At 42.5% G+C, this 14,125-nt stretch overlaps 1 long non-coding RNA gene across 1 annotated transcript in view; it reads left to right on the forward strand.

The window, feature by feature from the left end:
- Positions 1-14,125, forward strand: part of LOC138372771 (uncharacterized) — a 126,857-nt gene that overhangs the window by 111,632 nt on the left and 1,100 nt on the right. Inside the window, exon 2 of the long non-coding RNA XR_011230954.1 lies at positions 11,578-14,125. This exon is cut by the window's right edge and continues 1,100 nt beyond it. This is a non-coding gene — a long non-coding RNA (uncharacterized lncRNA). The remainder of the gene's footprint in view (positions 1-11,577) is intronic.

The raw sequence follows: 14,125 nt of genomic DNA on the forward strand, positions 1-14,125 counted from the left end.
GGAAGATTTGAAATGTACTATCCTTGAATGAATGTGTGTGCAATGTCACCAATCTGCATATGGATGGGAGGTCGAGGATAGGTAGTTGGAGTGTTGCATCTAGGAGAGCTTTGCGGACAGCTACTGGGTGCACAGGGAGAGTAAGGCTCTCGTGGGTTGGTCCTTATCCACTGGATTTACTGGGTCTGATTCTCTGATAGTGAGTTATCAGTGCAACCAGAGCACTCTAAAGGACTTGTCCAAGTATTTTCATCAATATTCTGTAATTACTGAATCACATCTGGGGTCGTCTGGGTTGACGAGCCCAGAGTTGAATGCTCTAATGCGAGAGGCAGTATTTAAGGGCTTAATGCAAACACAAATGAACACAACATTTTCTTTTACAAAACATTTGTGATATGTTGGGTAGTTACGATATTTTAAATTGGTGGGAACAAAGATTTTGTCGTGTCAGAGACACTGGGAGGCCTAGTTGATCAGTCTCGTGGTCCATTCATGTGTAAATCCTGTGTTAACACTTTCTATGACAACCAATCGGAAACACCTTTTGACACTGCCGGTTTGCAATGAAGTATCCAAGAGTTCCAAGCTGGATACTCTGGCACTGAAAATAAATGGCATGCAGAATCAGCTATTCAGGAATGATGCGTCATGTTAGCAAGATATAAATTTACTGACAGGAGCAACACTTGTGGTGCCACACAGATAATTACATGTTCACCGTCGGGTCTGTGTTAACTCAAACCTACACTGGTTGTTGGTGTTTAGCAGTGTAACTCTGGCTGGTCATGGGAATCTGCATGCATCCAGGAAAACCATATCACAATAAAAAGTCTTGTACTAACAGTAAGCCTGCCTTCTATGCTCGTGTTTAGCAGTGTAACTCTGGCTGGTCATGGGAATCTGCATGCATCCAGGAAGACCATATCACAATAAAAAGTCTTGTACTAACAGTAAGCCTGCCTTCTATGCTCGTCCCATAGACTTGTACACACAGCACATGTGGTCCCTGAGTGATGTGGTGGAGGCTGACTCCATACAGTTTAAAATGTAGGTATGATGATAGTCCCTCTCCACGCCTCTGTGGTACGTGCTGGAATATGGGTTTAAACCCACAGTGTGTTGTAGAGTTGTTGCTGTTTGGTGTCTTATGCTGGGAACCCGGCCACATAAAGTCGTGCCAGTCATCCTTATGTTTGCTTCATCACCTTTTCCCGATGATACGTGTACTATAAAGAACATGCCATCCTCAGCCTGGAACACAGACCATATATGTTACCTTGGCTTGACGATATGTGCAGCATCTCTCCCTCTTGTCTTACATGAGTAATGCTTGTGTCATTACTTCTCTACTCCCTTCTTCCCATCCTCAGTTTCATAACGATTTCCAAGTCGTTTGGAAACCCAGAGACCTTCATCAGCTCAACCCCTTCTCTTGATCCTTTATGGTCTGAATGAGGGGTGTTCTGTGTGGGTTCTTCATCCCGTATACACTCCCTTTGTTCCCCAGACCTCCCCTACCCGCCATATTGGCGTTACTCCTCAACCTCCTCACCCTTCTGTTTCCGTTGTTAGTCCGTCTGACTTTGTCGAGTCTTCAGCCCTCCCCATTGACCAGACAATGACCGTCCAGGCCAATATTCATCCTCATCTCGACAGTCCTCATTCTCCCTCCCCACTACATAAGAGTTCATCACACATCATTGAAACTACCACACCTGTCTTCCAGTTAGGAAGATATCACATTTAACGTTTCTAACAGAATGGCAAGAATGCCTCGGTCCTCACATAGGCTGTTTCTTCTGAAGTTGTTCCTGCGTCTCACCCCGTCACGGTAGTATAGTCGACTGACGTCGTTATGGAGGTTACTGGCGTTCACATTCCTTCCTATTATACGGCAACTGATATTCAGCACGCCGCTGTTTTAATCCGTATCCACTCGTTTCAACACACTTCACCAATGCCTCCATCCTCCCACAATGAAGTTCAGTAGCCATCAGGGCCATTCATGCAGCTAAACCTATCAGTTGGAAATCTTAAGTCGCCCTCATTATTGTTGATGCCTTTCTCCAACACATGTTGTGGATGATCGGAAAGATCGAAGATAAATTTGTTCCAAACTTTGTACATGTTCTTCATCGCTGCAGTTCAGTTATTGCTGATCTGATGTTGGTAATGAATGAGAGAGTTCGCACTTTTTAGCCTTTATAGCCTGTACTCGTCTATTTCCTCCTTAACGTTGTTGTTAGTCATGTATTGAATGTCACTGTTTGTCGGAAATTCAGACACTAAATTATTAGCACCTTAGATACCAAGCAAAAACGGTTATGTTAGGAACATACTAACTACTTACTGAATTAAAAAGAAGTTTCAGTGGCTTCTCAAGGAAAATGGGATATTCGCCATGTCACCAATTTGTTTATTTATTTACGCTCAAAACGTATCCTTAAAACACCAGCCTGGGGATTAAATATGAAACAAAAGTATTCTCCAAGACTAAATTTAACTAAATCACAAATAAACCTAAGGTCTACTTCCCTAACCACTACACTGTGCAATGCCCCTTGAGGCGCTGGACAGTTGGTGTGCAACGTGCCTCAGGGATCTCTTGGGTATAGAGTACTATTCAAATCTGGCGTGCGGGGACGCGGGTACGTAATGGATGACTGAGGGCTCCAGTGATTGTCCGCCATTTTGAAAAAATTCCAGTATGTCCCAGGGCCGTGGGGAGCTTCAGTTTCAAGGAAACAACCAAGTCAGATGCCTTCTCTAAGAGCTCGCGGTCCAGGAAAATGACTGAGGACAAAATACGAGACATATTGTATGAGAGCGATGGATGATGATTTAGACTACAATCCAGATAAAGACCTAACACAGATGTCTGACACGAGTGAGTGGGAGAATGAGGTGGAAAAGGTCACCTGTGTGTACACGTGCCTAACCCGGCATGCTTCGCTGCCCTGGGTCAACACCTGCTAGAGTCACCACCACCGTATGTGTCCTCTGATGCCAGTTTATTTAGGGATATAACATGTGATGAATCATTCTCGGGCTTCAGTGAAATAGACTTCGATACAAGCAGTGTTGACGAACCGAGTACGAATAGCGATGGTGTTACTAGGCGGGGTTTTGCTGCCCCAGTAACACGCCGACGCAAGTAGCAACGTGTCACGCGGCCGGAGGTCAATGACGACAGTGTTCCCTCAACATCAGGTGTTCATGGTAGGCCTACACTACGCAGAACACTCATCTCCTGGCATACCTATAAGCAGCTCTTGCACACCTATACGCAGCTCTAGCACAAGACGACGGAGCTGTGTTTTTGGTGCTCGTAGTAGTGTTGGCCATGGTGTTGGCGTTAAAACCAAACCCACAGGTGTACTTGTGTGGGAGGATTGTGAAAATTTTGTCCCACAAATTCCAATATTTGATGGTACCGATGTTGGTGTGACATCGTTATTTGCCTATACAGGTGATGATATGGCTGAAATTGACTGTTTTATGGCGTATTTTGACAAGGAATTCATGGACCTTCAAGTTGCAGAGACGAACAGATATGCTCACAGCCTCATTGACTCGGGCATTTTACCTGCCTCTTGCATGACACGATGGAAAGACACGACAAATGAGGAAATGTGCGTGTTTTAGCATTTAGCTAAATGCTAAAACATTTCGATAAACTTTCCGATAATGATAACATTCTGAAAAACGTGATCCAGGATTATTGGAGCAAAGACAGCCTTGTTCCATCCCCTGTGTTAAACCGGTACATGTCGTGTGATAGGTGTCTGCACTTTGAGAACAATGATAATGAAGACAGACAGGACAGACTTTGGAAGCTGCGGAAGATTTTTAGTGATATGAGAGGAAAGTTCTGTGATTACTTTGTACCAAGGCAGAATGTGGTGATTGATGAATCGCTAGTCCTCTTAAAGGACGACTTACGTTCAGGCAGTACATCCCATCAAAGCGGCATTGATTTGGACTATGTTTTTCGTGTTATGTGACTATGAAACTGGTAAAGTCATGGACATGATACTGTATTCAGGTACAGACGTTGACATACCAGGTGAAGATCCACACGGGCTCTCTGGCATTGTCAAAACACTCGTGGAAGCGTTGCTGAACTATTGGCATATTCTATTCACGGACAACTACATCAATCCCTTGCTGACCAGGTTCCTCCTTGACCACAACACCGGCGTATGTGGCACCGTCAAGGCCCACAGGAGGAAAATGCCAGCGTTTGGTATTGGTATTGCAGTGTGTGATTGTCAGCTGCGAAAGTGTGACAAAATCTTATCAGTGTGCTGGAGCGACAGACGTGACGACAGACGTCCCATTTTTCCTTGAGAGCTTTCTGTAGTTGTACCTTTAAAGCGAGACTTGGTGCTGCTTTCTCACTCTTTTCAACAATGCAAGTGTTACCCCCTGTAGGATTTTAAATTACTTTCTAAACTTTTCCTGATTGTTCTCGTGCGATCTTTGTCCCTTTCCTCTGGTGTATTCTTGGTCCACTATGTATACACACTGCTGTCGTTGTTACAATTTCTCCTTCATCCAACAGATTCCAAATTGTGATAGCGTGTCGTCCTGGGCTAATATTCACGGCTTAAAGGTCTCTCCAGGTAAGATTTAAGCTGACTTTTACTCCAAAGATGTCATTCCTCGACTCTCCTTGTCACTATGCAAATCCGCTTCTGTACAAGTATAATGCTAAACTCTGGCAGCTGATCATTGGCATCAGCTGATCTACTGCTTCTGAAATTAATGTTCTGAGGCCCTTCCCATCCCTTGGACTTGTCCCACAATTCCTGGCGAGTTGATAAAGCGCACTCATGTTTGCACTCCTCTCTTGTGCTGTCTAAACTAGACTATGGCTGCCCCACCCGTTCTCTGCTATTCCTTCTACTGTCACCTAGACGCTTATGTGCGGCCTCTGGTGTCTGAGGCCCTGGTCCCTATGCAGAGGATATATGCACATAGAAATCACAATAGCGTGATGCATCAAATGAACAAATCCACAAGGGCCGTGACGAGGATTCGAACCTGCGTCCGAGAACATCCCAGACGCTGCCTTAATCGACTGAACTACGATATGGTCAAGGAAGGGAAAGGAATTATCACGGGGAAAGCGCCAAGCCATTACGACTATATAGCACTGGGAAGGGGTCAGGGTTAGGATTTGGGATGGGAAGGGGGGGGGGGGGGGAAGTAATGGTGCCCAACCACTTGGATAGTCGGGGACATGGTCAAGGAGTTAAAAGCGAACTTTCAACAGTAGAACATGCAGGATCCTGCAGCCTCTTCGAGGCACAAACCAGGGTTTTACACAACTCCCCCCATGCACTCGAGCTATGTCAATAGGCCGTTCTCCCTCTTCGCCCTTACTTCATTACACAAGAGGGAGAACGGCTTTTGTAAAATCCTGGTTTGTGCCTCGGAGAGGCTGCAGGATCACGTTAGTTCTACTGAACTTCGGTTTCAACTCCTCGACCATGTCGTAGCTCCATTAAAGCAGCATCTGGGATGCTCTCGGATGCAGGTTCGAATCCTCGTCACGGCCCTTGGGGATTTGTTCAGAGATATGTTTAAACTGGCATTCATCTCAACCGGATCATCACTACCTGTGCTGTCGTAGTTATTTAAGTGGTGAGATTTAATGTTTCTGTGGTTTTCCGCACAAATATAGAATTGGAAAAGGAGCTGTAATGTTCCCGAATGTTCAAGTCTCCAGCAGCAGCAGCTAGACTGTACTGCAGAAGCAGATAGAGAGGGAGGGAAGCAGAAACAGCTGTGAGGTAACCTGACTTCCAAAGAGGCCAAGTTCCTACAGGAAACAAATCACCAGAACAATAGGACGGTAGTGCAAGATAGAGAGTATAATTAAGAGGTAGTACCATAAGTTTAAATTTATAAATAAATAAAGGCTAGACTAAAACAGGATTTTTTTATCTAATGAGTATAGTAGGGGTCTAACAGTAGTTTAAAGGGAAAGAAAACAATCGTTCATTTATTTACAATATGAACTATTGATCAATATAACAACTTGTTTTCTTTCAATAATTTTGTAACAATCCTGAAGTGTATTGTTAATCAACTCATCATGACTAACATTTGGATCCTAATATTTCAATTTTTGTCTATATCTGATATAAGACTTAAGGAAAAGCAGTGGTACAGTGGACTTTACTTTGAGTAGAGGTACAGAGCTTCTAGCTGTGCTTGAACTCCATTTTATTTGGTTGACTGTTACTCTGTATGTGTGTTGTTCCACACAAACGAATATTCACCGTTCTACTTTACCTATTATTCCCATTGACCTCATTTTGTGTGCTATCACTCCATGATCACATTTATGAAATAACTATATGAAGTCCGTGTATACCACATCTGCACTGTTTTTCTACTAATACCTCGGTTATTTTGTCGGAGTGGTCAAGTAACTGTGATATGCATGATCTTTCCACTCTAAATCCTTATTAACCTGGGTTGTGTAGGTCATGGGTCTCCAGGAAACTGGAGACCTGGAGCCAGATTCCCGAAGCAGTTACGCAAGCACTTACGAACCTGTCCATCTTTTCTCAATCTTTGGCGGCTTTGTTTAAACTTATTAAACAGTTAATGAGCTCCAAATCACCAGGTGGCTGTTTATAACAATAACAACAGTTAATTGGGAGGTTTTCATGCTTGAAAACTGTTTTAATAAATGTTACCGAAGTCGCCAAAGATTGAGGAAATATGTACACGTTCGTAAATACTTGCTTAATTGCTTCGTGAATCTGGCCCCTGACCCGTGATCACGCACTCAAATACGTTTATGTGGGTCGTTAGTGCCACTGGTCTATAATTCTTTGCCAATGCTTTGCTCCCTCCCTTGTTAGTAGTAGGCACCCATCAGTCTCAGGAGACTATGGAGTTGCGTTCTGGTTGTCGATCTGGAGTGGCCTCACCAGGGCGCAAAGCCAGGGTAGGTTGAGTCGGGGGAGAAGCTGTTACCCAGGCAGCAGGTCCCCCCTCTCCACGGCGCTGAAAGTCTCCAATGGAAAGGCATACGCCAATACGATTGGTTCCAGCGCCGTCGCAGGAACTGAGAGTTGCGAGGTTGACCTCGAAAGTGGTGAAGAAGGGCACAGGGACCTCCAACCCCATTAGGTTTTGCTCCTCCCTTGTAAAGAGGAGCAAAACCTATTAATTTCAGCGAATCTGGTATCTCCCCTGTGTCAAAGATATTTCTTCCCACTGTGCTGCTGGCACTTAGCATGTCTTTATAAATAATAAATAACACGAGTCTGGACCCGGGGTAAGAGTCCATGTTATTAATTTCTCCTTCAAAATCTGCAAAATTCGAGTTAATGTCATAATTTCATGTGTTTGGATATCAGGCATAAAGATGATGTCCGGATCTTCCATACACACTGAAATCACAATAGCGTGATGTATCAAATGATGCATCTATATCACCTGCGTCTATCCTCTCGAACGCAGGTTCGAATCCTCGTCACGGCCCTTATGGATTAGTTCATCCGGATCGTCCACTTTCATGCTATTTATTGGGATGCTAAACAATTGTTTAAGTAATAAAAAATGCTGAAACCTAAAAACAGCCGTAGAAATCACATTGTTTTGGGGGTGTCAGTAATATCTTTATCATCTGTGTATGAACCTTCACTTGTAAAGAAAAAAAAAAAAGGTCCAATACATAGTTTTTTGGTGATTTCGCATATATAAAGAAATTTTTTTCTCTCTTGAATGGCTTTGTCGTAATTGCATTTCATCAATCTGATATAATTGCTTTAGTCTTTGCTAGATTAATTCAAACTCCGTTTAAATTATTCCATCTTTGTAGGGATAGTTGTCTCCTTAAACATTTTCGTTATTTTCTTCTTTTGTAGTGCCGTCTGCGTCCTCTTTCTTCGTTGGTCCTCTTTCTGGCTCTCAACACGGGAACAAGTTTCAGAAAGACTTTATATTTTTTGGAAGTTAATTGTTCTATGCCTTGTTTAGGATTTGTATGGCTTATAAACATTCAATGGGAAAATTGTTTGTTCCCTGTATCTTTTCCCAGTCAATCCTTTTATTATAATTTAGTTTATAGAATAACCTCTCTCGCTTGATAAATGTTTTAGGCCTATTACAAGTACTGATGTTGGTTTGCACTTAAATGAGCTTGTGATCTGAGTGTGTTTTATCCAAGATTGTAATGTCGCTGATTATGTCTTCTTTGTAGGTGACGTTCACATCTAGAATATTTTCGTTCCTAGTTGACACTTACCTGCTGGTTAAGTTAAAATTTGTCACAGAATCTAAGTAGTTCATTAGAATAATAACCAAGTTTATTAGATCTTCTTACTAGAAGAATAGAGAAAAGAAAGATGTTAACTCTACTCCCAGTAGAGTTAACTACCACTGCATTTGGAGAGTTAAGAAGCTCAGAGCATATAAGATCTTCTCCTATATAAAGACCTACTCCTCCATGTGACCTATTTACCCGATCACGTCTATATAGATAATATTGTTATCCAGATCTCACTGTCCAAGAGTTTCCATGCATGGGTTTGTGTGAAAGGTCTAAATACTGTTTGACTCGGCGAAGAGGCCCTTTATGAACTGTGCTTTTTTTTCTATCCCAGTTTTTCGACCTTGAATGTTGGCAAATATGAATGAGGTTACTGTATTTGAGGTAATTTGATGAAAATTTTTCAGGCAGGTCCATTATGTGAGGACATATTGGTTTTGTTCAGACCAGTATTGATTGTTGCAAGTTTACGTGTTTCCTGTTGTAGTTGTAGCTCTGTTGTGGCATATAATTGTATATGTGATTCTAGTATGTAAGTTGGTCTTTCAGCCAGTTCTATACACTCTGTTCCACCTTTTATAACCTCTCTTGTCTGGATATAAAACAATTGACTTTCTTCAACGCCATTTTTTTGTTTATCACTCTTCATTTAGCGTTGTCTCTTTCACGTGAAAGTATGGTCAGCTGAGGTCAGCATTTTCATCCCTCAGTTTGGTTTTAGTTTTTCTAATTGTTTAATTACATCCTCCCTGGTAACTGCTAAACTAGTCAACCTGTCCTCATCCCCACCCACATAGACTTGTTCGGCTGAAGGCATATTGCTAAGTTCTTCTTTAGTAAATACAGATATAAAGTATTTGTTAAAAATACTACTCATCTCCTTGTCATTATCCGTTATTTGAACCGTCTCAGATTTTAATGGACCTATCCTTTCCCTAGTCTTAGTTCGATATAACTGAAAAAAACCCTTTAGGATTTGACTTTGCTTGCTATGCGAACTTCATAGTTTCTTTTTGCTTTCCTAATCTCTCTTAACATTTCTAACCAGTTGTATGAATTCCTGTTCTAAACTGACTTCCCCATTCTTAATCCTTTTGTACCAAGCTCTCTTTTTACCTATAAGGTTCTTTAAATTATTTGTTATCCACTTTGGGTCATTAGTATTTGATCTATTCAATTTGTATGGTATACTACGTTCCTGTGCTTTGTTTAGAATATTCTTAAATAAGTTATATATAAAATCCACATCGAAATCTCCTTTTACGTCACCTATCGCTGGGTTCATGTCTCGCTCCAAGACCGGCCCACACCCCATACCCAAGACTTTCCAATCTATTTGACCCAAAAAAATTCTTAGGCTATTAAAATCAGCTTTTCGAAAATTTGGCACTTTAACAGAATTTTCTCCTACAGGTCTATTCCATTCTATGCTAAATCTGATTACTTTGTGATCACTGTTCCCTAGCTCACTCCCTATTTCGATGTCATTAATTTGTGTTTCCCTGTTAGTTAACACTAAATCTAAAATATTATTTAACCGCGTTGGTTCCTTAATGTGTTATGTAAGAAAGGAATCGTCAATTAATTCTAGAAAATCTTCTGCTTCACTATTCCCTGTTTTGTTCACCCAGTTTATTCCACTAAAATTAAAGTCACCCATGACATAAATACTGTTAGATCTAGATGCTCTAGATATTTCATCCCATAGATGCTTTGCTTCCATTCTGTCTAAATTTGGTGGCCTATATATAACTCCTATTATAATATTATTTGCTTTTTCGTTTAATTCTATCCAAATAGTTTCTGTGTGGGGCTCAGTTTTGATTCCCTCTTTGAGACTACATTTCAAATTGTCCCTAACATATATGGCTACTCCCCCTCCTCGTCTAATATATCTGTGTGAAATAGTTTAAATCCATTTATCTGATATTCAGCTAATAGTTCTCTATTTTCTACATTCATCCACGTTTCGGTAAGTGCAATAATATCTCTTTTTTCTGTGCTGACAAGAGCATTTAATTCATTAATTTTATTTCTTAGACTTCTACTGTTAGTGTAATATATCCTAAGTGAATTGTTATTTTGAGGCCCTTTTCTTTCCCTGATCATTTTGCCAATTCTTTTCTCTTACGAACACATAACTTTTATTACCTCCTTCCCTAAATCAATTTCCATACCACTATCTACTAACAGTTTAAACCCAAACAAACACCTCTAACCACTGGTTCCAACGAGTTCGCAACAGCAACAACCCCAGCCCTCGATAGATGCACCCCATCACGAGCATACATTTCATTTCTTCCATAGAAGTGTTCCCAGTTGTCTATGAAAGATATTGCATTTGATTTGCAATATCTTTCCAGCCGGCAATTGACAACAAGTGCCCTCGACATCCATTCATTTCCCACTCCCTTTCTGGGAAGAATGCCACATATAATAGGGATTCCTCCCTTGCTCCTAACTAATTCAGTGGCTGTCCTGAATCTCTGTATTAATTCCTCACTCCTAACTCGCCCAACATCATTATCCCCTGCACTAATACAAATAATGGGTTTGTTCCCATTTCCCATCATAATATCATTCATGTTTCCAACAATATCACCAATTCCAGCTCCCGGATAGCAAACCCTTAATCTGTTCCCCCTATCTCTGGCACAAAACGTTGTCTAAATACCTCTCCTGGGAATGTCCCACAACCAAAATTCGCTTCGGTACCTCCTTAACTTTCTGAGCAGCCTGAGGGGCCTGCGCTCCACCGCTCCTCGCTGATTTCCTCGCTGCAGGCGCACCACAGCACTCGTCCTCCAACACGGCAAATGAATTTGCTGTCCTTAGGGCGTCTGTAGGCAGCCTTGTCAAGGTCTTCTTAAGACCCCTGTCCTTCACGACTCTCTACGATGAGGTTTCGTCAACACTGGTCTCCTCTTTCGTTTCCTCCCGAAGTCTTGGTCGTCGTACCCCCTCCCGCAGGGAATCCATCTCTACTATCAGAGCCCCAACCAGACTCACCAAATCCTTCACTAATCCTTCCATTATTGCAATAATAATGTTACTCCAGAGCTCCAGCTAACACAACCTCTCACTGACATCTAAAGCGACATTTTCCTTTCGAAAGTATTTAAACTTAAGGATTACAATGCAGCTACTACAATCCTTTCTATTTCCAGATTATCAGTCTGCATATGGCCTTTACATGTTTGTACTTGTATAGACATTTTAAAGTTGAATGCACTAGTTAATTTGTTCAAAACATACTTAGAAGGGTCTTTCTGTTCCAGGTGTGTGAGGGCGCTACAGGTGTTTGAAGGAGCTGCAGGTGTGCGAGATGGCGCTACAGGTATGTGTGTGAGAGGGCGCTACAGGTGTGAAAGCGTTACAGGTGTGTGAGATGGCGCTACAGGTATGTGTGAGAGAGGGCGCTACAGGTGTGAGAGCGTTACAGGTGTGTGAGGGCGCGCTACAGGTATATGTATTCACCTAGTTGTGCTTGCGGGGGTTGAGCTTTTGCTCTTTGGTCCCGCCTCTCAACTGTCAATCAACAGGTGTACAGATTCCTGAGCCTACTGGGCTCTATCATATCTACATTTGAAACTGTGTATGGAATCAGCCTTCACTACATCACTGCCTAATGCATTCTATCTGTTAACTACTGACACTGAAAAAGTTCTTTCTAACGTCCCTGAGGCTCATGTGGGTTCTCAGTTTCCACCTGTGTCCCCTTGTTCGTGTACCACCAGTGTTGAATAGTTTATCTTTGTCTACCCGGTCGATTCCTCTGAGGATTTTGTAGGTTGTGATCATGTCTCCCCTTACTCTTCTGTCTTCCAGTGTCGTAAGGTGCATTTCCCGCAGCCTTTCCTCGTAACTCATGCCTCTTAGTTCTGGGACTAGTCTAGTGGCATACCTCTGAACTTTTTCCAGCTTCGTCTTGTGCTTGACAAGGTACGGGTTCCATGCTGGGGCCGCATACTCCAGGATTGGTCTAACATATGTGGTGTACAAGGTTCTGAATGATTCCTTACACAGGTTCCTGAAGGCTGTTCTGATGTTAGCCAGCCTCGCATTTGCCGCAGACGTTATTCTTTTTATGTGGGCTTCAGGAGACAGGTTTGGTGTGATATCAACTAATGTGTGTGTACTCGCCTAATTGTGCTTGCGGGGTTGAGCTCTGGCTCTTTGGTCCCGCCGGCTTTCAACTGTCAATCAACTGATGTACAGATTCCTGAGCCTACTGGGCTTTATCATATCTACATTTGAAACTGTGTATGGAATCAGCCTCCACATCACTGCCTAATGCATGCCATCTGTTAAGTACTGACACTGAAAGTTCTTTCTAACCTCCCTGTGGCTCATTGGGTACTCAGTTTCCACCTGTGTCCCCTTGTTCACGTACCCCCCGTGTTAAACAGTTTACCTTTATCTACCCAGTCAATTCCTCTGAGAATTTTGTTGGTAATGATCATGTCTCCCCTTACTCTTCTGTCTTTTAGTGTCGAGGTGCATTTCTCGCCAACCCGTCCTCTTAAAAAGAACGTCACTTTTGGCTCATATGCGCACTATGGCCAAATTTGGACGTAATTTGAAATGAAATCGACTCACAAAAGTGACGTACTGTTCCGTTTTCTGTTTGTCGTCCGGCCGACTCTGTAAGGTTTGAATAGATGACTTTAAATTCACGTTTTTCATACCGTTTTGAAACTTTGAGAATTTCCTGCCCACCTAACCTATCAGAGGACCCTTAACTTACTGTTGTTGGAAAAAAAAAATCCCAAATTTACATTTTTTTTTTCATTTTCAAATTACGTCCAAATTCGGCCATACGGGCAAACGGCCAAAAGAGACGTTCTTTTTAAGAGGACAGGTTGTTCTCGCAGCCTTTCTTCGTAACTCATGCCTCTTAGTTCTGGCTCTAGCCAGTGGCATATCTCTGAATTTTTTCAAGCTTCGCCTTGTGCTTGACAGGGTACGGGCTGCATTCTCGGGCAGCATTCTCCAAGATTGGTCTTACATATGTGGTATACAAGGCTCTGAATGATTCCTTACACAGGTTCTTGAAGGTAGTTCTGATGGCCAGCCTCGCATATGCCGCAGATGTTATTCTTTTGATGTGGGCTTCAGGAGACAGGTTTGGTGTGATATCAACTAGATCCTTCTCTCTGTCCGTTTCATGAAGGACTTCATCTCCCATTCTGTATCCTGTGTCTGGCCTCCTGTTTCCACTGCCTAGTTTCATTACCTTACATTTACTAGAGTGGAAATTTAGTAGCCATTTGTTAGACCATTCACGCAATCTGTCTAGGTCATTTTAGTCTCATACTGTCTTCCTCCGTCTTAATCCTCCTCATAATTTTTCCATCATCAGCAAACAATGAGAGGAATGATTCTATACCATCTGGAAGATCATTTACATGTATAAGAAACAGTATGGGTCCAAGGACTGAACCTTGCGGGACCCTACTGGTGACTATTGAATATCGCCACTCTGAGACCTCACCCCGCACAGTGACTCGCTGCCTTCTGTTACTTAGGTACTCCCTTATCCAATGGAGTACCTTCCCTTTCACTCCGGCCTGCATCTCCAGCTTTCGCACCAGTCTCTGGTGTGGCACTGTGTCAAAGGATTTGACAATCCAAAAATATGCAGTCTGCCCACCCCTCTCTTGCTTGTCTGATTCTTGTTGCCTGATTGTGGTATTCAATTAATCCTGTGAGGCATGACTTGCCATCCCTGAAACCATGTTGGTGTTGTGACACAAAGTTCCTTCGCTCCAGATGTTCGACTAGCTTATTTCGCACAATTTTCTCCATTTGCTTGCATGGTATGCA

Source organism: Procambarus clarkii, chromosome 39, assembly GCF_040958095.1.
Source record: "Procambarus clarkii isolate CNS0578487 chromosome 39, FALCON_Pclarkii_2.0, whole genome shotgun sequence".
Lineage (NCBI taxonomy): Eukaryota > Metazoa > Arthropoda > Malacostraca > Decapoda > Cambaridae > Procambarus > Procambarus clarkii.